The sequence below is a fragment of the Podarcis pityusensis genome (genome assembly GCF_964106645.2).
Source record: "Podarcis pityusensis genome assembly, chromosome: Z".
In the NCBI taxonomy this organism is placed as follows: Eukaryota; Metazoa; Chordata; class Lepidosauria; order Squamata; family Lacertidae; genus Podarcis; species Podarcis pityusensis.
The window spans coordinates 9,707,178-9,731,862 of record NC_138044.1 but is presented as its reverse complement, the minus strand read 5'-3'; the positions used below and the strand labels follow the sequence as shown (position 1 = coordinate 9,731,862).

General features: G+C 46.9%; 1 long non-coding RNA gene across 1 annotated transcript; it reads right to left on the bottom strand.

Moving 5' to 3' along the window:
* Positions 1-1,985: 1,985 nt before the first annotated feature.
* Positions 1,986-24,633, bottom strand: LOC308468662. Its single transcript, XR_013981787.1, has 6 exons — positions 24,484-24,633; positions 17,254-17,350; positions 12,977-13,133; positions 9,821-9,916; positions 5,767-5,930; positions 1,986-2,502 (listed from the first exon to the last, which is right to left on the bottom strand). It is a non-coding gene; the product is annotated as an uncharacterized lncRNA (long non-coding RNA).
* Positions 24,634-24,685: the final 52 nt, after the last annotated feature.

Genomic DNA, 24,685 nt, shown 5'->3' with positions numbered 1-24,685 from the left:
TCTGTGTTTGGAATGCAACCTTGATTGCATTTACAGCATTAAACCATCACACAACGGCAACCTTTCCCATGGATACTACTGCAAGCTTCGGGGCGGGGGGGAGAGGAGGCAGAATTTGTCTGCCTCAGCACCACACATTTAAAACACAGTTAAAGAGTGTACACACACACACACACACACACACACACACACACATATGCCCAATAATTTGTGGACCCCTGACCATTAGGTCCAGTCGTGACTGACTCTGGGGTTGCGGTGCTTATTTCACTTTATTGGCCGAGGGAGCCGGCGTACAGCTTCCGGGTCATGTGGCCAGTATGACTAAGCCACTTCTGGCGAACCAGAGCAGCGCATGGAAACGCCGTTTACCTTCCCGCTGAAGCGGTGCCTATTTATCTACTTTCACTTTGACGTGCTTTCGAACTGCTAGGTTGCAGGAGCCGGGACCAAGCAACGGGAGCTCACCCCATCGTGGGGATTTGAACCGCCAACCTTCAGATCAGCAAGCCCTAGGCTCTGTGGTTTAAACCACAGCACCACCCGATATACAATATACGATACGATATACGATATCTTTATTGTCATTGTCCCATGCAGAACAATGAAACTGAAAAACTACATAAAACTACATAAAAACTACTATAAAACTAAATAAAAACTACACAAAACTACTATAAAACTACATAAACCATTCAAAAACCCCTAAAGAACTAAAGAACACCCACCCTCAGAACTACAATTCCAAGCAACCTTAAAAAATTAGTAGTTTCTGGAGTTGGGGAGGTGATTTAATGTGTGTTTCAAATGTATAGTCTGTACGTACATGGTCTGCCTGGTGGTTCATGGTCTGCCTGGTGCCTAAAGATCCTAACATCATGTATTTTAACTTCAAATCTATGGCTATGCAGAGGCATGAAACAGCACCGTTCAGGAGCGAGGCCAAGGATTCAAAGCAAACAGGAAGGGTAAACCCTGGAAAAACATGACTGGCTCGCTGGAACTCAGTCACACTTCAACTGCATGCTTATTCCACTGTATTTCCCCCTGATTAGCCCTCTCCAGGAAAAGCTGCCATCAGGAGACACTTGTTGTGCAGCCTGAGGCTCCCAAGGTGCTTTCATGCTCCCACAGGGTGCACTGTCAGGACCTGCACGGTTGTAGGAGGTTCTGCGTGGGCATCACAGATGCTGCTCATCAGACTAAGCATCACTGGTTCCTTTTGCAAACATTTGCTCTGCATTACCTGCTGAGGTTTATCAACTGACTGGGGGAGAAACTGATCTGCTCTGCTCACAGGTCTTCAACAAGCACTGATGTGCAGAAATGCATGCATATGTCTGCATCATTTAATCATTTAGGATCAATTTAAGAAGGATCTTGACAAGCTGGGGCATCTGCAGAGAAGGATGACCGCAACATGGGTGTGGCCAAAGGGGGGCAGGGGGCAGCTGCCCCCCAATCAATACAAATCTGAGCTCCTGCCCCCCCCCTAAAAAAATCCTGGCTACGCCCATGGACCATGATGATCAAAGGTCTGGAAACCAAGCCTTATGAGGAACAGTTGAGGGAGCTTGGTATGTTTAGCATGGAAAAGAGGGGACTGAGAAGAGATAGGATAGCCATTTTCAACACACCCAAACCTACCTCACAAGGTTGTTGTGGGGATTAAATGAAAAGTAGGAGAACTATGTATGCCATATTGAGCTCCTTGGAAAAAAGGGTGGAATACAGTGGTACCTCGGGTTAAGTACTTAATTCGTTCTGGAGGTCCATACTTAACCTGAAACTGTTCTTAACCTGAAGCACCACTTTAGCTAATGGGGCCTCCTGCTGCTGCCGCGCCGCTGGAGCACGATTTCTGTTCTCATCCTGAAGCAAAGTTCTTAACCCGAGGTACTATTTCTGGGTTAGCGGAGTCTGTAACCTGAAGCGTATGTAACCCGAGGTACCACTGTATAATGCAATGAATAATAATAACAACAACAACAATAATTTAATTTTCAGCACCCTTAACAAACGACATTTCCAAGATTCTTTGGTGGGAGCCATGTGTTTAAAATGTGATTTCCATGTATGGAGTGGATTTGATCAGATCCTCTGTCCCTCAAAAAACAACAGCCCCTCCCCATCATGTTAAGACAACATAAGCATCAGTCCAAGCCCCTTAAAGACAATGAATGGGGGGACATTTGCCTCTGTGTTTTGCTCCATCCTCTCAGTGATCTCTTCATGCTTCCTGCTTCCTCGTTAGACAATCTGGGCTGAAACACGGAAACATGCTCACCTGTGGGCATAACACACACACACTCCTCCCTGGAGCAACAGGGTGAACAAGTTTAACAGTCCTGTGAGATGTTGGCCCCACCTTTGAGCAGAGGCATCTTCTGGCCTCATCCATTGCAGAAGAACATGGGGATGGGTGCATGAAAGTAGGGGTGACAGATTCACTTAAGCTGTTTGGAGGGATGGGTGCCAATCCTTATGGCATCTGGCTGTTTCCTGGAAAAATGCACAGCGATCTGTTACCCTGATCAGGAAAGCTTAACTCCGCAACATTCTAATGCATTTTAATACTTCTCCCTGCTTACCAGGGACACTCCCTATTTAGAGGGGCTCTGTCCTGGATAAATCATGGTTCCTATTTATTGTATTCTAGCCATCTGGGGTTGCTAGGAATCTTTGAGTTGCTAATATTGCTAAGCTTCGGGATTCAGTTTCTCCCTCCAGGGTGTTTAGAAGGTAAATCTGTGGGTGGCTGAATGCGCATGTAAGGGAAGATCATGCATATGAACACTGATGTAGTTCGCAGCCTGTTAATACTAACACAAATACTGGTCATTGACCGTGATAAAGAGATTTTAAATTTAAATACTTTACTAATACAGTAGAGAGCCTGCCTGGTAAACATGAACCAGCAGCCCATAAGCAGCCAGGTGGATATGAACACTATGAAGCATACAGACTTTTAGGTTAAAGTGCGCACATCAACACTAAGGCTGCACACACACTAACCTGTTCATAGCACAACAAAGCAGCTTTTATCAATCCAGAATACTTCGTACTCATCCTCAACAAGCTGTTTTCATTTAAAACACCTTACCCCTTCCCTGCAATAAGAATCACTGAGCTGCAATTCCCAATATTTTTTGTTGGGTAAATATGCTTTAAATGTATGGCACAAGGGGGGATATGACCTGGCTTGCCAGTTGACCAGACTTGCAGGGTGGGGTGGGATGGGGAGAGAGACAAAGAAAAACTGGAGACAAAGTCTAGCAAAACAAAAACCCACAGACTTTCATTTCTTCTTTTGGGAACATGTAAAAGCAGCTGCAAAGGGACTTTCTAAGTTTTGGCAAGAGGTTGCATTACTTGTTTGCTTGATCTTAACGTCAGACAAGACAGATAACAAGGATGGAAACTCCTTGAGGCAAACTGTCCTCTGACAAACAACAAGCAACTCTTGTGACAGCAGAATAAGGGCACATTATTATTTATACTCTGTATTAATTATACCAGTTGCCGGTGTTTACCAGGAACTGCTTCCTACATCTCCTGTGTAGTCTGGAGAAGTGCTGGACTCAAGGTCCCATCTGCACTTAAGGCATTTAAAGCAGCACCATACCACTTTAAGCAGCAATAAGGTAAATGTAAAGGGACCCCTGACCATCAGGTTCAGTCGTGACCGACTCTGGGGTTGCGGCGCTCATCTAGCTTTATTGGCCGAGGGAGACGGCGCACAGCTTCCGGGTCATGTGGCCAGCATGACTAAGCTGCTTCTGGCGAACCAGAGCAGCGCATGGAAACGCCGTTTACCTTCCCACCGGAGCAGTACCTATTTATCTACTAGCACTTTGACGTGCTTTCAAACTGCTAGGTTGGCAGGAGCAGGGACTGAGCAACGGGAGCTCACCCCGTTGCGGGGATTCGAACCGCCAACCTTCTGATCGGCAAGTCCTAGGCTCTGTGGTTTAACCCACAGTACCACCCGCATCCCTTAAGCAGCAATAGATTCTCCCAAAGAATCATGGGAACTGTAGTTTGTCAAGGTGCTGAGAGTTGTTAAGGTAAAGGTAAAGGGACCCCTGACCATTAGGTCCAGTCGTGGCCGACTCTGGGGTTGCGGCGCTCATCTCGCTTTACTGGCCGAGGGAGCCAGCGTACAGCTTCCGGGTCATGTGGCCAGCATGACTAAGCCGCTTCTGGCAAACCAGAGCAGCGCACGGAAACGCCATTTACCTTCCCTCTGGAGCGGTACCTATTTATCTGCTTGCACTTTGACGTGCTAGGTTGGCAGGAGCAGGGACCGAGCAACGGGAGCTCACCCCGTCGCGGAGTTGTTAGGCAACCCCTATTCTCTTCACAGATCCACAATTCACAGAGTGCGTTGACAACAAATTTCTCTTCCCAGGGGATCCTCTCTTTTCTCCTCCTAGGGAAAGCTCTCTGCTTTCTATGAATGGTCTGCATTTGGGCACCTCCTGACAGTGGCGGAGGAAGGGGGATGCGGTGGGTGCAGTCCACCCCGGGTGTCATCCCTGGGGGGGTGATATCGCCACGCCACCCCCCTGGAACACTTTCCACAGACGGCGCCCCCCCACCCTGGGATGCTCGCCGCTCACTGCAGGCGGCTAGTCCTGCCTGGGGTGCACACCATGTGCGCCGCTCCGGGTGCCGGAGCAGCTCCGCCTTTACCTCCTGACCAAATTTTGCATGATGGTTCCTGAGGTGAAATAACAGGTTTCTGTCTATATCTGGATACAGTTGGGCACCCATTTAACCACGATGTCCAGGCTCCCCCTTGGACGAAGAACTCGATACTAGATTACGTTTTCTGCCCACAGCACTAATGTTCAAATCAGTATAATGCAAAAGCAGGGCAAAAGTCAAAGGCACAACAGATGCAACGCATGTCTAGGCAAGTTAAGGCATTGATCCAACAGCTAACACACTCCATGGACTCTCCTTATGTAAAGGTGGGGTGGGCATGACTTTAGCGTGGCAAGTGGGCTGCATCTTTGGCCTGGGTAAGCAGATGAGAATTCATTCTAGCAGACTAGGCCTGAGCAGTCTGTTTGACATCTCCATGTCCTACGTGACAGAGGTAGAGACTCAGCCAGCTCAGAGCTAGACTTGGCATCAGACATTTTTGTAGGCGGAGACTCGCCAGCAACAGGGGCTTCAGGTTGAATTGGCATGAACTGATCCAGTGATAGCCCACTGAGCCCCTCCATAGGGAAACTCACCATACTAATAATTAGGGCTTTTTTCAGTCGGAACTCACTGAAACTTAGTTTTGGCACCTCTCAGGTGGGCACCATTGCTATTCTAAGAGAACAAGGTACCTCTTTTTCTATAAAAACAGCACCGCTAATAATCCATTTCAAAGATGCACAATCTGAGACATTTCCTGTTAATCTATTACAGTTCTTCATATCTTTAATTTCTGCAGCAGCAAAAAAAGAAATCAGTTCCATAATTATTTCAGTGAAACATAGACTAATATGTATATTTCTCTCTCTGAATGAACTACATTTGTACTGATAGGGTGCCTGAAAGAAAGCAAGAGCCAGTACATGACTGAATTCTCAGGGAGGTCATTCCAGAATCACCGAGAGTTATTTCTGTGTATGCAAAATTATATAGGATAAGATGATTAATCAAACAAACTCATAAAATCATTCAGCAGAGAGGCCTTTAATCAAACAAAAGATCTAAAACATTTCAAAGGAAAGGTATAAATGGAGCTGAAGTATGCTTAGGCACCTGGCAAAAGGGCACTGCTGCCACCAGCTCTGGTTCTCCCATTCCTCATTTCCAAAGACAGCCGTTACATACTCAGTTGCAGTTAATTGGTAACCGTTTCCATGGTGATCCCCAAGTTGCTTCAGATGGAGAAGGAGGAGGGGGTTGAGATGATCAGCAGTTTTCTGCATAGAAGGCAATGTGGAAATTGGAAAAGGGAAGTTTTCTCCAGCAGGGTGTGAAACTCATGCAATGATATGACAGATACAAATGTGTTTTGAACAGTAACACAATATCTGTGGGAGATGGAAAAAAACACTTAAGCACTGATGCAAACTGAAGGGAGAAGTATTGATTTAGAGAGGAGTGTCATATATCTGGAAATTGTTCCTGAAGCTCAAGTCACCCATGAACTGGGAGATACCAGCCTGTCTCATTAACAGCAGATTGAATATTGGGCATTGACCATAATAAAGAGATGGATTGAATGGTTGTTGTTGTTATTGCTATTGTTGTTGTTGTTGTTAATAATAATTGAATTTATATACCACCCTGTACCCAGAGGCCTCTTAATCTGGTTAGCAGCAGATTAAGCAGAAACTTAATGGTTTCCGATTTGATCCCAGAATGTCCCGCTTTTCCTTAGGACGTCCCTATTTTCACCAGAGAAATGTTGGAAAGTATGGTAGAACATCAGCGGGTATAGAGTTATGTGACCCCCGAGCCAAGGAGATAAGTAACTATACAACCTTTAGAAGACATCTTAAGGCAGCCCTGTATAGGGAAGTTTTTTAATGTTTAATGTTTTGTTATATTTCTATATAATGGGACGCGGGTGGCACTGTGGTCTAAACCACTGAGCCTCTTGGGCTTGCCGATCAGAAGGTCGGCGGTTCAAGTCCCCGCGTCGAGGTGAGCTCCTGTTGCTCGGTCCCTGCTCCTGCCAACCTAGCAGTTCGAAAGCACATCAAAATGCAAGTAAATAAATAGGTACCGCTCTGACGGGAAGGTAAACGGCGTTTCCATGCGCTGCTCTGGTTCGCCAGAAGCGGCTTAGACATGCTGGCCACATGACCCAGAAAAACTGTCTGCGGACAAACGCTGGCTAATGGTCAGGGGTCCCTTTCCCTTTCCCTTTCTATTTCTATAGATGTTGGAAGCCACTCAGAGTGGAGTGGGGTATAAATATGATGATGATGATGATGATGATGATGATGATGATGGAGATGATGATTGACATCCCTTTTTTCATTATAAAAATGTTGGCAAGCCACTGCCAGTCAGTGTTGACAGTGCTAAGTTAAATGGACCACTGGTCTGATCCAGTATAAGGCAGCTTCCTATGCTCCTACATTGAGGAAGGGCTGGAGTTCAGTGGTGGAGCATCTACTCTGCAGGCAGAAGCTCACAGATTCAATCCCCAGCATCTCCAGACACACTGGGAAAGGATCCCTGTCTGAAATCCCAGGGAACCAGTACCAGTCAGTGTTGACAGTACTGAGCTAGGTGGACTACTGTTCTGACTCCATACGAGGCACCTTCCTATGTCCCTCACCTGGGGCTCTATTGGAAGACGGTGGAATGCACTGCTGAAATGCTTTGTGCCCCTCAGGGGGTCCCTGATACATGCTGGCCTCTTACCATCTCTGCAATGCATAATGAGGGTTATGTTGCCACATGTTCCTAAGCACCCTTTTCTTCTGAGTAAGATAAAAAGTGTTGCCCTTAAGCAACCTCAAAGGCAAGGTCAGCACCTCTCTGTTTTGCTGCATTTCTTTCTTTCTCTCTCTCTTTAAAACAGGCTTAACAAAGAACGCCTCTGTGCAAAGCCTGGGTGTTTCCCTTCTCAAAGAAAACCGGAGAACAAAAGCAAAACTGTCCTCTTTCATGCAGATTAACTTACACTCATCTTATCCACGGCTAATATTAAGCAAGGTTTATGTAACTCACCTCAGAGCACAATCAAAGGGCTGTGGGTCAGCAAGCATTAGCACATGTGAAAGTTTCCCAGTTCAATTCCCAGTGATTCCAGCTGTGGCTGGTGGGGGGCAAGGGAGGCTCAATGTCTGAAACCTGGGAGAGTCACTGCCAGTCACTGTAGACCAGGCTTCCTCAGCCTCGGCCCTCCAGATGTTTTTGGCCTACAACTCCCATGATCCCTAGCTAGCAGGACCAGTGGTCAGGGATGATGGGAATCGTAGTCTCAAAACATCTGGAGGGCCGAGGTTGAGGAAGCCTGGTGTAGACAGTGTAGAAGCCCCATCTGCACTATACATTTCAAGCTTTGTCATACCACTTTGTATAGGAATGGCCTTCTTCTTCTTCTTCTTCTTCTTCTTCTTCTTCTTCTTCTTCTTCTTCTTCTTCTTCTTCTTCTTCTTCTTCTCCTCTTGTACCCCACCCACCTGACTGGGTTGCCCCAGCCACTCTGGGCAGCTTCCAAACACAACAAAACATGCTACCTTAAAAACTTATGGGAACTGAAGTTTGTTAAGTGTATTGAGAGTTCTAAGGAGTCAATCCCTCTTCCCAAGGAACTCTGGGAATTGTAGCTCTGTGGGAGGAACAGGGGGTCTCCTAACATTTTTCAGCACCTAGATAAAGCTACAGTTCCCATGATTCATTGAGGGAAGCCATGACAGTTTAAAGAGGCATTCCTATGTTCTTTTGAGCATATGGCACACTGGAGGTTCAAGGTGTGGTGGCATCTGCTTCTCAGTAGTGGACCCCCAACCTCTGAAATTTCTTGCCCCTAGATTGCACCTGGTGCCTACATTGTACACATTCTGACAACACAACCGAGACATACATTTTCACCTAGGCTTTTGCAGATAATGAAAAAAGAATATAGCAGATGGACTAGAAACTTTAGCAATATGTAGCTGGTGGTTACAAGGAAATCGGACAGCATACTTCAGTCTAGTGCTCTTGCCAGTTTGTAATGTTTGTAGCTGTGAATGCAACACTGGGGAACGTATGGCCTTGGGCTAAATCAGGCCTGCCAAAATTCCACATTTGGCCCTTGATGCCTATGTAGCCAAGCCACACTTACCTGCCATGTAACATCCTTCTGCATCAGCTTTGTGGGAGCAGACCAGTGCTCATTGCCCTGCAACTTCCTTTGACAGCTTGGAGGCAGCTTGGGAATCGCAGCATGCTGAATGTTTGCCATGGGTCGCTTGCTCCACCCCCATGGGCAGCTCGGTGCGCCCCTGGCTGCAGGGCGCGCGTGCCGCTCTGGGCACCCGAGCAGCTATCCCGCGCCTGGGAGGGAACCCTCTATGCTACGCCCCCATCAGGAGCGCACCCGCCCTGGGTAGCGTGGGCATATGCTCCGCTGCTGGGATAATCATGCAAACAAATCAGGATGAATGCTCAATAAACAATTGTCCAGAGGAGTCATTAGTTCTTGTTCCAAGCCCTGCTGGGAATAGGATAAGTTGGCAACCTGATAAGCGGAAACTGCTCCCAGGTTGCTGACACCCACAGTTCTCTAAAAAGGCACTTTCTGTTCTGAGTGTGTGTATCAGGCTTGCTTCAACAAAATCTCAGGCTGTCTCGAGGGCATCTGCTGGTTTTCCAGTTAATCTCCCGTCACATCTGGAGTTTGATATAGGGGTTATGGTCAAAGGACGGAAGGAGGAGAGTGAGCTCCTGTGGCTAGGCCACGGGTGCTGACTCTGAAGCAAAAGACGAAGAATTTCATGATCTGCAAAGTGAGCCTCAGTTTCCCCAGTGTGGGAGAAAGAAGAAAGGATTTTTGCTCTTTGGCTAACTTCCTCCTACAACTCAAAATAAACATTTTTTTCGAAAAGGATAAGGGGAAAAGTCAAAGGGCAGGCAAAGGGGAAGACTTGACCAGCATAAACATCATAAAAGGATCAGAGGGTGAGATAACCTTCTCAGAAAGGACTCAGGATGATGGTACCCTCAGCTCCATCCTACGCATGTTTACCTGGAAGGTAAATCAAGCTGAGTCAGTATGCATAAAATCAGTGGAGGCTGGTACATTAGGGTGAATGGGACATTGCCCCACCAAGCTCAGTCTGTCTTCAGCCAGACCCCACCTGCTCACCATTTGCTTACAGTCAGTCCAAGAAGTAGCACTGGATACCAGATTCCTCCTTCTTAGTCTCAACTCCGCCTCTCACAGAACTCAGCAGGGAGCAGGCTGGGGAGAAAACTAGAATGGGTTTGCTCAGCCTGCCGTTGGCCCTGCCTCTGTTTGTCATTGGCTTCTGCCCCACCCACTTTCCCAAGATGTCCCAACAAATTTCCCCATCCTTCCTGCCAAGCTTTTAAAGATAAGGCATGGCACGCTCGCTCGCAAGACTCTTTTGACCTGTGGGAATGTCAGGATTGCAAGCATGGGGTCCCATTGGGATGGGCCGGTTCTGCTCCCACCTGAGAAGGCAGAGACTTGGTTGCAGGTGACAAGACTGCATCCCCCCTTCCCTGCTCAGGCTTCTGTTCAGCCTCCTCTCTTGACTGATTAAAGATATCCCTAGCCTCCCACTATTCAGGAAGATTGTAGTGGGGTGAACTGGCATCCCTGTTTCTTCTTCTTCTTTTTTTTTAAAAATAGTATTTATTATTTTTCCAAAAACTTAAACACTAAAAAGAAAAAAAAATACAATACAACACATCAAATTAACAAAACAAGACAAAGACAATAAAATAAATCAAACAATTTCATTATCCCATCTTTCATTCACTTATTTCCACGACCTCCTCACACCTCCCTTTTCGTATTCCACTTCTGTTAATTATTTCAGCAATTCCTTTCCATCTTCCTCTGTTTTCTATCCTATAATTATCTTAACTCATTCTAACCTTATTTTTTCCTTTAATGCTCTATTAACCTATCTGTACTTAATTCCTTATAATATTTCTACTAAAGCCATATAACTTCATTCCAACATTTTTCTAACATTCATTAATTTTACAATATTTCTGTAGATAGTCTTTAAACTTTTTCCAATCTTCTTCCACCGACTCTTCTCCCTGGTCTCGGATTCTGCCAGTCATTTCCGCCAGTTCCATGTAGTCCATCAACTTCATCTGCCATTCTTCCCGGGTGGGCAAATCTTGTGTCTTCCAATACTTCGCGATGAGTATTCTTGCTGCTGTTGTTGCATACATAAAAAAAGTTCTATCCTTCTTTAACACCAATTGGCCGACCATGCCCAGGAGAAAGGCCTCTGGTTTCTTCAGGAAGGTATATTTAAATACCTTTTTCATTTCATTATAAATCATCTCCCAGAATGTCTTAATCCTTGGGCATGTCCACCAAAGATGAAAGAATGTGCCTTCAGTCTCATTACATTTCCAACATTTATTTTCGGACAAATGGTAAATTTTTGCAAGCTTGACTGGTGTCATGTACCACCTATAAATCATTTTCATTAAATTTTCTCTTAGGGCATTACATGCCGTAAATTTCATACCTGTGGTCCATAACTGTTCCCAGTCAGCCATCATTATATTATGTCCAACATCTTGTGCCCATTTAATCATAGCTGATTTCACCGTTTCATCCTGAGTGTTCCATTTCAACAGCAAGTTGTACATTTTTGACAAATTCTTAATTTTGGAATCTAGCAATTCTGTTTCCAATTTTGATTTTTCCACCTGGCATCCCTGTTTCTTCTTCTAAAGCAACTGAAATCAGGATGGAAAAAGGGAGACCTCCCTGCCTCCAACACAAGTTTCTACAATTCAACCCCTCACTTCTTCCTCATCCACCTGTCTCCCAAGCCCTATCATACCAACATTGCGGGGCTTAAGATACCTGGGACATTCCACATGCAAGGAAGATGCTCTGCCAGCAAGCTGCAGCCCTCCCCAGATTATTTGTGGGGGGCAGAGGGAAGCAGGCTTGTTACACAAGATTGTAGCTGACTCCCACCCACAAAATAGAACCCAGAGTGTCAAGGAGGTGCTGGGATCTCTCTGGGTGTAACTGACTTGAGTGAGCAATTGGGGAGCTGCAGGCAGCAGCCTTTTCCAACGGAGTCTTCCTGAAGGATTCTGCCCACGCAAGCTGATTTCTGGGTTCCTTTGGGCAGGAAGGAGTATAAAGGTCTCTCTTTCCCAACCAGCAGCCATGGCCTGAGAGTTGTGGGATCAGGGCCAGCCTGCCCATGAGGTGGGCTAAGGCAGCTGCCTTGGGCAACTGAAGCACCTCTGATGTTGGTGGTTTATGGTGAGATCTTGCTGAAATCTCATGAGATCTCACAAGAGCTCTGCAAGATCTCACTGGAACCCACTGTTGCTGTTTTATGGGTGCTACCGCCCAGGCGAGGTAAGAGAAGCAGTGGTGGTGGGTGGGTCAATGTGGCAGCCTCCATGTGGGATGTTCCTGCATCCTTAAGGCCAAGGCCACCCTTGGTTCAAAACTGGGCCTCCTGGCCCATGGTCTAGCATTGTAACCACTGCCCCACACTGACTCATCCACAGTTTCTGGTTCCCAGCTCCTGACCCTGGATTGTGGCCCTCAGAGCCCAGCCCTGACACAAGGGACTTCCCCAGACTTACATGGAGATGCTAGGAATTGAACTGGAACCTTCTGCACCCAAAGCATTTGCTGTATCCCTGAGCTGGAGCTTTCCCCTGACTTCTTCCCTTCCACACCAGATCACAGGATCAGGCTTTTAGTTTTTATATTTCAATTTGTCTCTTTAGTTGTTGTTTTCTTAGTGCCCTTCATCCCAAGAGATCCCAGGACAGATTATGAAATGTTATTATATGGTAGGGAACCTCAGACCCAGAGGCCAAATAGGGCCCTCCAGTTCCTTCTTTCTGACCCTCAGGACTCTGCCCCAAGCCCAACCCAGCTTTGCACCCTCAGTGAGTGTTTTTGCCTGGCTTGGATGTGTCTTTGATTATCCTCCAGGCAAGGAAGAGGCATTAAGTAGGAGGCTGTGTGCAGAAATTGTTGTTGTTTAGTCGTTTAGTCGTGTCCGACTCTTTGTGACCCCATGGACCAGAGCACGCCAGGCACTCCTGTCTTCCCCTGCCTCCTGCAGTTTGGTCAGACTCAAAGCATCAATTCTTCGGCGATCAGCTTTCTTTATGGTCCAGCTCTCACTTCCATACATCACTACTGGGAAAACCTCAGCTTTAACAATACGGACCTTTGTTGGCAAGGTGATGTCTCTGCTTTTTAAGATGCTGTCTAGGTTTGTCACTGCTTTTCTCCCAAGAAAATTTAGTGCAGAAATTAGCTTACCGTATAAAGTTACAATTTTCAATAGCTGCCAGGGCCAGCCCACCCATGAGGCAAGGTTGGGTGATTGCCTCAGGAAGGATGATCCACAGAAGCAGCAGATCCCAGTGTAGATCTTTATTTCCTCCTTTCTCCTGCTGTAGATCTTCGCTCTCAGCTTCTTCCCTGGAAGGAAGCAAGGCACCATTTTGTGGTTTGCCTCAGGTGCTAAAATGTATTGGGCTGGCCCTGATCATTGCCTCTGGCCCCTCCTACCTCTAGCATGTGGCCCCCAGAAGGTTGCCAAGAACACAGTACAGGTCTTGGGTTGAAAAAGCTCCAGCCTTTTCCCAGATAATGGCTCAAGAAACACTATTCAGCGGCTCAGAAGAAGAGGATCACAGATCACTGACAGAAACTGTCCAGGACTAACAACCAAGCATTAGGCCTGACTGATAAGCTCAGAAACTGAATAGATCTTTCCCTTTCATCAACAGGAACTGATAGCCAGTCCTGACCAGTTTCTTAGTGATGATGCTTCTAGAGTAGGCTTGTCAGCAAAGAGGCTGATTCACGTGAGGTTACTCATTCAAGCCACAAACATCAGCATATCTACTAGGAACTCAATGAACTTAGTGCCTTTTGTTTTGCAGCAAGCATCTTCGGGTGCCTCCAGTCCAGACTGTCAATAACTGGAACTTGAGGTTTTGTGCATTTATAGTGGATTAAAGCACTCTGGTGCTCTTGTGCAACAAATACACTGAGAACACTGGTTTTTTGCGGGGAGTGGAAAGTGTTGCAGAAATGCATTGAAAGGTGTGGAGTGGACGGATGGCTAAAAAGAAGATGTATAAACACCCAGCAAGTAAATCAGGATGAATGCAGGACAATGGCTCATCATCATGTTACCTCCCATAGACAAGTTAGAACAAATGCTTAGCAATGACTGGACATAGTCTGACCTCTGCGAAAGCTCTGTGCAAGAAAATCAGGATGAATTTTAATCAATAAACTGTCTGGAGGAATTATTTGTTTACATATATACTTCTTTGAGGCCTCACAGACTGCGTCATCCTTCCAACATGTTCAAGGTGACTTTGCAACCTACATAATAAAATCACAAGCATTTTGGAACAATACTTAGAAGAGAGCTATTACTACTGCTACTACTACTACTACTACTACTACTACTACCCCACCCATCTGGCTGGGTTTCCCCAGACACTCTGGGTGGCTCCCAACAGAATACTAAAAACACAATAAAACATCAAAAATTAAAAACTTCCCTAAACAGAGTTGCCTTCAGATGTCTTCCAAAAGTCAGATAGTTGTTTATTTCCTTGACATCTGATGGGAGGGCGTTCCACAGGGAGGGCACCACTACCGAGAAGGCACTCTGCCTGGCTCCTTGCAACCTCACTTCTTGTAGTGAGGGAACTGCCAGAAGGCCCTCAGTGCTAGACCTCAGTGTCTGGGCAGAAAAATGGGGGTAGAGACGTTTCTTCAGGTATACTGGGCCGAAGCCGTTTAGGGCTCTAAAGAAGACGAAGAAGAGTTTGGATTTGATATCCCGCCTTTCACTCCCTTTAAGAAGTCTCAAAGCGGCTAACATTCTCCTTTCCCTTCCTCCCCCACAACAAACACTCTGTGAGGTGAGTGGGGCTGAGAGACTTCAAAGAAGTGTGACTGGCCCAAGGTCACCCAGCAGCTGAATGTGGAGGAGCGGAGACGCGAACCCGGTTCCCCAGATTACGAGACTACCGCTCTTAACCACTACACCACACTGGCTCTCAAAGGTCAGCACCCACACTTTGAATTGTGCTCAGAAACATACTGGGAGCCAATGTAGGTCTTTCACGACCAGTGTTATATGGTCTCGGCAGTCACTCCCAGTCACCAGTCTAGCCTCCGCATTCTGGATTACGTAGTTGTAGTTTCCCAGTCACCTTCAAAGGTAGCCCCACGTAGAGTGCACTGCAGTAGTCCAAGCAGGAGATAACTAGAGCATGCACCACTCTGGCAGGACAGTCCACGGGCAGGTAGGGTCTCAGCCTGCGTACCAGGTGGAGCTGGTAGACAGCTGCCCTGGACACAGAATTGGCCTGTGCCTCCATGGACAGCTGTGAGTCCAAAATGACTCCCAGGTTGTGCGCCTGGTCCTTCAGGGGCACAGTTACCCCCTTCAGGACCGGGGGAGTATCCAAATCGGTCCCACCTCCCTGCAGAGGGGAAGGGTCGCAGAGAAGTCCAGTTGCACCAGGAAGTGATGCGACCATGGGACTTCTTTTGTTTAAAACAATAAAAGTGTCCCAGTGCAAATGCACAGTGCATTTGGCCCCCTCCTACAAAATATCATCTGGGAAAACCCATGGGCATAGTGTGGTGGGTGCCAGGGGGGCCGTGGCCCGGGAGCACAGTTTTTGAGTGGGCGCAAACCAGACGACTCCATGCAGGCACCCCAGTGCAGTGAGGCCCAGTGCTCCTTTCAGCCTGTCAAGGGCCACATTGGCTGGGTCAGCAGGTGGATTGGTGGCTCAGCACCGCAGCCCTGCTTTACTCTAGTGCGGAGAGGTGGTTGGCAACTGATGCTACATGGCTGGAAAGACACAAAATAAACACCAGCAATAATAAAAGCAAAATTACAGGAATTCAGACTCACAGATAAAACTTCAAGTTCCATGGCAGCATCAGCAGAACGATACACCTGATTCATTTGGTTCAGTGTCATTTGGTTTTTTGACTCCTGAGACCCCAAGATGTTGCTGGACTACAACCCCCATTATCAACAGAAAGTTTAGCCAATGGTCAGGGATAATGAAAGCTGTAGTCCAACAACATATGGAGACCCAAGGTTGAAGAGCACTGCGTTAAGGAACCATCAGGCAAGTTTTCCTGGGGAGAAGTCTATTTGTTGCACCTTCTATCCTTCAGCCAGGAGCCCCTTAACATCTGTCAGCAAAGATGCCCAGAGAAGGGCTTTTGATGATGAGCTCAACAAATGGAGAAGCTTGCCAGAAATAGATGCCCAGTGACTGTTGCCACCTTTTTATTCTGCTCCTGCTCCTCTGCCTTTAACAGCAGAATGATGCACAGAAACCAAGCACAGAAAATATTTACCAGACCAGACTATTCATCTATTATTATTATTATTATTGTCAGGGCTGCCTCAAGTCTTAGCTCACAAAAGACCAACGCCTATCTCTTCTTATATACAAAAGTGTTTATTGCAGTTCATTGTTTGCTTCACATCCGAGGCGCGCAGCCCTACGTCTGTTACGCTTAGACCGCTGAAGTCCCCTCTGAATCAGTCCCTCCCCTGCACCAGTTTAAGAGGCTTGCGCTGCTCCACCTCTTTCTCTCTTTCCTTTTCCGCAGGGTCTTCCTGCCCGCTGGGGTTTCGCCCCTCCTGGATTCCTCTGACGCGGAATCCCCAGACTGCTCTTGCCCCCTCCTGCGGGCTTTGGGACCTGGCCCCTCCTCCGGGCTCCCTGTACTTCCGCGCACCTCTACATTTGAACTTGGCGCGCGCGCCCAACCTCTAACCTTCCTTTTAACAGCTACACTACTCCCTTCACTACTCCCCTCCCCTTCCGGGAGGGTGGCTTGCTCCGACCTCCCTCCCTTCTCTGCTGCCGGAGCTGCTTCCCCTGATACACTGAAACCTCCACCCCCTTCGCTGCACTCTGGCGGGGAGGCTGGTCCTGACGCCCAGTTGCCACTTTGGGATCCCCCGCTGGCCCCCTGCTCCTGACACGTCCCCCCTGGGGCTCCCCTGGCCTTGACCACCGGCGCCCCCTTCTGGGAATCCTCTGATTCGCTGGAAAGACTCATGGAATCTCTTGAGTCATTGTCATCCTCTTCCTCGCTGTCCTGGGATTCATCCCCATCGCTCTCCATCTCCTGCCTACCCTGTGCCTCTGTCCCTGAACCCCTGACAATTATTATTATTATTATTATTATTATTATTATTATTATTATTATTATTTCTATACTGCCTTTCATCTGAGGATCACAGGTCATTTCACAGCCCCACTTATAACGCACTGCAGTAATCTAACCTTGAGGTTACCAGAGCACAGACAACAGTAGTTAGGCTATCCCTGTCCAGATAGGAGCGTAGCTGGGTCACCAGTCGAAGCTGATGGAAAGCACTCCGGGCCACTGAGGCCACCTGAGCCTCAAGCAACAGCAAAGGATCGAGGAGTACCCCCAAGCTACGTACCCTCTCCTTCAGAGGAAGTGTAGCCCCATCAAGAGCAGGCAATCTCCCACCCAACTGGTCTAGGGAACCACCCACTAACAGTGCCTCAGTCTTATCTGGATTGAGCTTCAGTTTGTGGGCTCTCATCCAGTCCATTACCAAGGCAAGACACCTGTCCAGCACTTCCACTGCCTCACCTGCAGATGTAAAGGAGAAATAGAGCTGAGTGTCATCAGCATATTGGTGACAACGTACTCCATAACTTGGAATGACCCCACCCAGTGGTTTCATGTAGATGTTAAACAATCTGGGAGATAAAATTGAGCACAAAGGAACCCTGCATTGAAGGCTCTATGGGGCAGAACAACACTCCACAAGCATCACCCTTTGGAAATGATGATCCACGTAGAACCAGAACCATCGCAAAGTGGTGCTACCCACTGCTGATTTGGACAGCTGATCCAGAAAGCTACCATGGTCAATGGTATCGAAAACCACTGAGGAGTTGAGGAGAAATAACAGGGATACATTTCTCCTCTCTCTCTCCCAACAGAAGCTATCATACAGGGAGACCAAAGCAGTTTCTGTGCCAAAACTAGGTTAAACCCCCAATTGAAATGGATCTAGAAAATCAGCATCCTCCAAGAGCACCTGGATCTGGCCCGTGACCAGCTGCTCAGAAACTTTGCCCAAGAAGGGGAGATTAGCAACTGGCCAGTAATTACTTAGATTTTCTGAATCCAGGGAGGGTCTCTTGAGGAGTGGTTTTATCTCTGCCTCCTTCAGGCAGGTAGGGACCACCCCTTCTCACAAGAAGCCATTAATCATCTTCCTGGCCCAGCCAGCTGTCCACTCCCTGCTAGTTTTTTAATCAGCCATGAGGGGCAAGGGTCCAAAGTGCAAGTGGTCACCTTGGCCAATCCAAGCACCTTGACCTCAAGCCTTACCGACTGCAACTCATCCAACACAACAGGACCAGACAGTGCTCTGGACACCCCATGAGATTCATCTGCTATAACAGAGGAGTCAAGATCCTGGTGAATGCAAGTGATTTTATCCTTAAAATGCTTTGCAAATAAGTGACATTGAACTACCATTTGTTCTGTGACCTCCTTCAGACTGCAAAAGTCCCTGCTCTACCCAAAATAGCTGTGATGGACAGCACAATGAGGATGCAATGGAAGCAGCAAAGAAGGCATACTTTCACTGCCGCTAGGTAGGCTCAATGATGAACCCTCACTAGTGTTCAACTGCATTCAACTGGAGTTTTCCTCCACTTATGTTCAAGCAATCTCCCAGCTTGTTTCTTGCCTAAACTCTGGAGTATATCAAGGAGCCAAACAGGCTCCATGAAGCAGGAAGAGGGTTCTGGGGCCATCATGTCAACGGCCCAAGCCATTTCCGATGTTCCAGAGGTCAACCAGGGCTTTGACAGGAGTGCCAGCTATATCAGCCAGAAAATCCCCTAGAGAAGTCCACCAGCCTCCAAGGTAAGATTGCCCTCAAAAGTTACCCGGCTCTGCGAAGGGGAAAAAGTGCTGAAAGCCTAAATCAGGCTTCCTCAACCTCGGCCCTCCAGATGTTTTGGAACTACAATTCCCAGCATCCCTGACCACTGGTCCTGCTAGCTAGGGATCATGGGAGTTGTAGGCCATCTGGAGGGCCGAGGTTGAGGAAGCCTGGCCTAAATATCAGCTGGAGGTGGTCCAAAGGCCCTCCAGGGTCTCAAGAATATGGGAGTATTTCTCATCACCTGCCACCTGATCATAACAACATAAGAAGAGTCCTGCTGGATCAGGCCAGTGGCCCATGTAGGCCAGCATCCTGTTATCTCAGAGATCAACTAGATGCCTCTTTGGAAGTCTGCAGGGATGCGGGCGGCGCTGTGGTCTAAACCACAGAGCCTAGGACTTGTCGATCAGAAGGTTGGCGGTTCGAATCCCCACGACGGGGTGAGCTCCCGTTGCTCGGTCCCAGCTCCAGCCAACCTAGCAGTTTGAAAGCACGTCAAAGTGCAAGTAGATAAATAGGTACCGCTCCGGCGGGAAGGTAAACAACATTTCTTTCTTTCTTTCTTTTTAATTTTTTTATTAAAGATTTTCTTGTTTTACAGAAGTATGTGTCATGTCTCTCATATTTTTTCCATGTAACATTTTTACAAATCAGTTTCCTTTGTTGAGGGTAAATGACGTTTTTATGTGCCGCTTTGGTTTCAACAGAAGTGGCTTAGTCATGCTGGCCACATGACCTGAAAAAACTGTCTATGGACAAATGTTGGCTCCCTCGGCCAGTAAAGCAAGATGAGCACCACAACCCCAGAGTTGTTCGCAACTGGACTTAACTGTCAGGGGTCTTTTACCTTTACCTTTTTTGGAAGTCTGTAAACAGAACCTGAACACAACAGCACTCTGCGCTCACTCAAGTAAGGCATGGAGCAGGCCCAGAGACAGCTGTGGCCTGGAAAGAAGGGGTGTTGCCCAGGGAGATTACTGACAGCTGGACCACAAGACCCAAGCCTCAGGATCACCGTCCCTGGTCTACAATGACCTAATGATACAATGGCCTTCCTCCTCTTTCAGTTGCAGAGAGCCTCAAGCAATGCCACTATACTCGTTAGTCTGATAAATGTTGGTGCTATTCACATTCTTATCTCGGATGAGCAATGCTTCATTGTATAAAGGCCTGCAGCTGAATGTGTGAACGAACTCCGTTTAAAAAAGAGTAAGTGCAACATCTGGACTTGTGACTGCAATTCCTTATTCAGCCTTGATGCAAATTCAGTATGATGAGTGATAAACAGGACTGTATGAGTCACCCCATACGAACAGAAAAAGGAAGTCTAACATGAGTGACCAACTGCATCAATAAGGCCACTGATGCATGGCCAAAAAGGAGGGCATTCATTTGCATAAAATATTCATACGCTAATTAAGGTCAGGTCCACACCACACATTTAAAGTATAGTGATCACACATTTAAGGCTGCCCCCCCCCCCCAAAAATCCTGGGAACTGTAGTTTGTTAAGCCTGTAGTGCACTGTAGCTCTGAGGGGAAAACTGCATTTCCCAGGAAGCTTTGGGGGAAGTAATGTGCCTTAGATGTGCTTTAAGTGTATGGTGTGGATCTGATAGAAGAACATTTAGAAATTATTACTACAATTGAAATACATCTCAAGCTAACGGGAAAGACGTCTGAACAGGTAATATGTGTGACTGCTCAGTTTGCTGTTGAGGTGCTCATGAACAATGGGCAACTTCCCTACTGTTGGTTTTCTAAGAACATTTAAACTAGACTAGGACCAGGCTTCAAACAGAGCAAGGATGGGGACTCCAACTCCCAGCAGCCCCAGAGGCCAGCAGGGCTGACAGCCAGCAATGGTGGGATCTGGAGTCTAGCAACATATAGAGGACCACCATAAACCTGGGAGAAGAGTTGAGCAGCTTCAAAGAAAACAAATGGGAAGGGCTCAGTGGCAGGGCATCTGCGTTGCATGCAGAAGGTCCCTGGTTCAATCCCTGGCATCTTCAGGTAGGTCCAGGAGAGCCTCTATGCCTGAAATCTGAGAAAACTTGCTGTCACTCTGTGTCAACAATACTGAGCTAGATGGTCTGACTCAGCAGAAGGCAGGTCCTGGTGTTCCTAAATGAGGCTGAAGTTGGCGACTAGTTGTCTCCGGACTGAGGTCACTCTCTGCAACCTCCTCGCAAAGACACAACAAAGGGCTTTCAAGAACACCCCTCGATACGAAGCCCCCTTTGGCTTCTTATCAATCTCTGCAAACCAGACCAGTCATTAACTGCCAAGCAAACAAACCAATTCATTTTCATATTTGATCTGAACAGCATGAGCACACAGACACACATGCACACACACACCCTCACCCAGTTCTGAAATCCTTTCTCCTAAAAAGGAGAAGCCTAGGACAACTGGGCCTTTTGCAAAGGGGGAGGGGGGAAGCGAGGTTGTCTTTCCTCTGACAAGGTCCTTTTCCAAGATTTAATCTGTCTGACCTTTTGCCAAGAGGAGGGAACACATTTGTTTCAGTTCTGGCTCCACCAGCATGTCTCTCCATGCGACCTTGGGACCAGTGCCTTGAGCCACACTTTGCTCACTTGCTCCGCTTTCAAGTGTAATATTTGCTGTACCTGCCTGGCCACAGCACCACTGAGCTCAATTCATTCCATGTTGAGATCGCTGGGCAAGGCAATTTCTTTTACCTGCTTATCCTCTCTGCTTTTCCCCTTTTGCAGCACAAATCCTCAGTACAGTGGTACCTCGGGTTACATACGCTTCAGGTTACATATGCTTCAGGTTACATACGCTTCAGGTTACAGACTCCTCTAACCCAAAAATATTACCTCGGGTTAAGAACTTTGCTTCAGGATGAGAACAGAAATTGTGCAGCGGCGGCGCGGCGGCAGCAAGAGGCCCATTAGCTAAAGTGGTGCTTCAGGTTAAGAACAGTTTCAGGTTAAGAACGGACCTCCGGAACGAATTAAGTTCTTAACCTGAGGTACCACTGTAGAAGTAAGACTCAGTGAGCTCAAGGGGACTTAAAGATAAAGGTAAAGGGACCCCTTACAGTTAGGTCCAGTCATGGACGACTCTGGGGTTGCGGCACTCATCTCGCTTTACAGGTCGAGGGAGCCGCCGTTTGTCCACAGACAGTTTTTCCGGGTCATGTGGCCAGCATGACTAAGCTGCTTCTGGCGAAACCAGAGCAGCGCACAGAAACGCCGTTTCCCTTCCCGCCGGATCGGTACCTATTTATCTACTTGCACTGGTGTGCTTTCAAACTGCTAGGTTGGCAGGAGTTGGGACCAAGCAATGGGAGCTAACCCCGTCGTGGGGATTCGAACTGCCAACCTTCTGATCAGCAAGCCCAAGAAGCTCAGTGGTTTAGACCACAGCACCACCCGCATCCCATCCAAGGGGACTTAACCACCAGTAAATATGTATAGCCTTAAACCATGTCCACACCACACATTTAAAGCACATTTAAAACTGGGAAATTATATTTTGTTGTGGGTGCTGGGAATTGTAGCTTTGTGAGCAGATGAACTACAGTCCCCAATATTTTTTAGGGAAAACCATGGGCTTTAACTGCATGGTGTGGAGCCACATTTACAGAACCATGATTTCTCTAATTATAGCAGATGATTTCAAACAGCTGGTTGCCTTATGCCTTGTTGAATAAATAGGTGCCTGAACTCACCATGAATGCTTCCCTTGTTCTCTTATAAGGCAATGGCGCACACCTGAGAGATGCCAGAACTGAGTTCTGGTGAGTTCCGGCTGAAAAAAAGCCCTGTCCTTATCACCCTTTACTTTCTGTGGTGTATGTGTATGTGTGGTTGTTTGCCTGTTTCAGTACATATGTGCTTCAGTGACTAAGGCAGGGAGATGCAGGGAAACAGACAAGTCAAGATAGCAATGTTTCTGGTTCAGTGGTTTCCATGTTGTGTTCAACCACAGAGATAAAATGCATGTGCTGGGACTCCAGGTGAGCTAAGGACCAATGGGCTCTGAACAGTATGAGGCTGTCCTTTGTGGTTTGATTTTTATTTTAGGCCTCTGAAGTTACAGAGGTGAAAACAGAACTTTGGGCATTTTATCCTCCATCCCCCTCTGAAAAAGATTTTGGTTCTAATGATACAAAACAGCAGCAGCAGCACTGATAGAACACCAAATATTTCCTAAGTACCGTGCCTATTGTTGTTGTTTAGTCGTTTAGTTATATACGATATATACGATATCTTTATTGTCATTGCCCCATACAGCACAATGAAATTGAAAAACTACATAAAACATTCAAAACCCCCAAAAACTCTGAAACCCCATTTTAAAATACACTATACTATACTATAAAAACCCCTAAAAACTCTGAAACCCCATTTTAAAATACACTATACTATACTATAAAATACACTATACTATAGAGACCCCTTATGCTGTGTTTAGAACCAGAATTGCATTTGCGTAGAAACTGTTTCTCAGGCGGCTAGTCCTGGCCTTTATAACCCTATACCTTCTTCCAGAAGGCAGAAGCTGAAAGAGATCATTCCCGGGGTGCATACTATCCTGCACTATCTCTGCCGCTTTCTTATGGCACCTGGCAGCATAGATTTGATCCAAGGTGGGAAGAGTGCACCCAATTATTCTCTCTGCAGTCTTTACAACCCTGGATAGCATTGTTTTTTCCCTGGCCGTGCAGCTCCCAAACCATACACACAGACCATAAGTTAATACGCTCTCCACAGTGCAATGGTAAAACGCCATCAACAGGTCCTTTGAGAGATTGTTTTTCCGGAGGATTCTCAGAAAATATAACCTCTGCTGTGCTCTCTTCATCAGGTCTTTGCTGTTGTGTCCGACTCTTCGTGACTCCATGGACCAGAGCACGCCAGGCACTCCTGACTTCCACTGCCTCCCGCAGTTTGGTCAAACACCATGCCTATAGTTAAAGATTAACACAGCCCCTTCCCCCACACTCACAATCTAGCTGCTGCTGGTGTAGTGGTTACCTAACACGCAGTGTTCGAAACTCCCATTGTTCTAGGCGCATTTTGCGACAGGGAATTTAATTAGTGCGAGCAGTTTCTGAGCTCTGGGCACAGTACTGCGCTTAAGATTTCAGATTAAAACTGCAGCGTGGAAGGAAAAGAGGACCCTTTTCTGCCTCCCCACTTCCAGCTGCTCTCTGAAGACTGGAGAAGAGACCCTCCTGAGAATACTAGGGGGGTAGGCAGGAGAAGGACTAGACCATGTGAAAAATGAACTTAATATTTTGGCTACAGTTCATTCATTTTCAGCTTTGTGTTCTTGTTACAAAAAAGCGCACCTAGACATTCTGTTGTTGTGCCCGTGCCCTAGGTTTAAGGTGCCATGTAGCTCCTAGCTTTCATATCTCTGTTTCTAACACTGCTCACAAGATTGTTGTTAGGATAAAAGGAACTCTGTGTGCCACTTTGAGCTGCTTGCAGGAAAAGATAGGATACAAATTAAGTAAGTAAGTAAATGTAAATAAATTGCAGTTGTCTTCAACTTTTTCAGGCCTGAGGTCGATCTTTAACCCAAATATATATTTGAGATCCCATTTCTTAATCCTGCCCGCTTTTCTTGACGGTGATAGTGCTGCAATGGTAACTCATTTTGGATCGGGCCACAACCCAGCCATGAATCCTGAACCAGCAGTTGAAGACCAATGATCTATTACATACAATACAAAAAGAAAAAGGATTGGGGAGAGGAGAGGAGAGGAAACACAAGCATCAAGAGTAGCTGCTCCATCTCTGGCTAATGGATTGGGGCAAAGTTGGCTTCCCCTAACCATGACAGTGTTTCTAGGAAGCAGGAAGTGGCCTGGACAGTGGTGGCAGAGAACATAGCATGCCTCCCGTTAGTTCTCCAGACCTTTTTATTTATTATGGTCATTATTACTCCTGGTGTCTCAGCTCCAGCTGTTAAAGGGATCAGATTGTTACTTCCCAGGCTGCCTCTAGACCCCAGAGCCAGGAAGCAAACCTTTTATG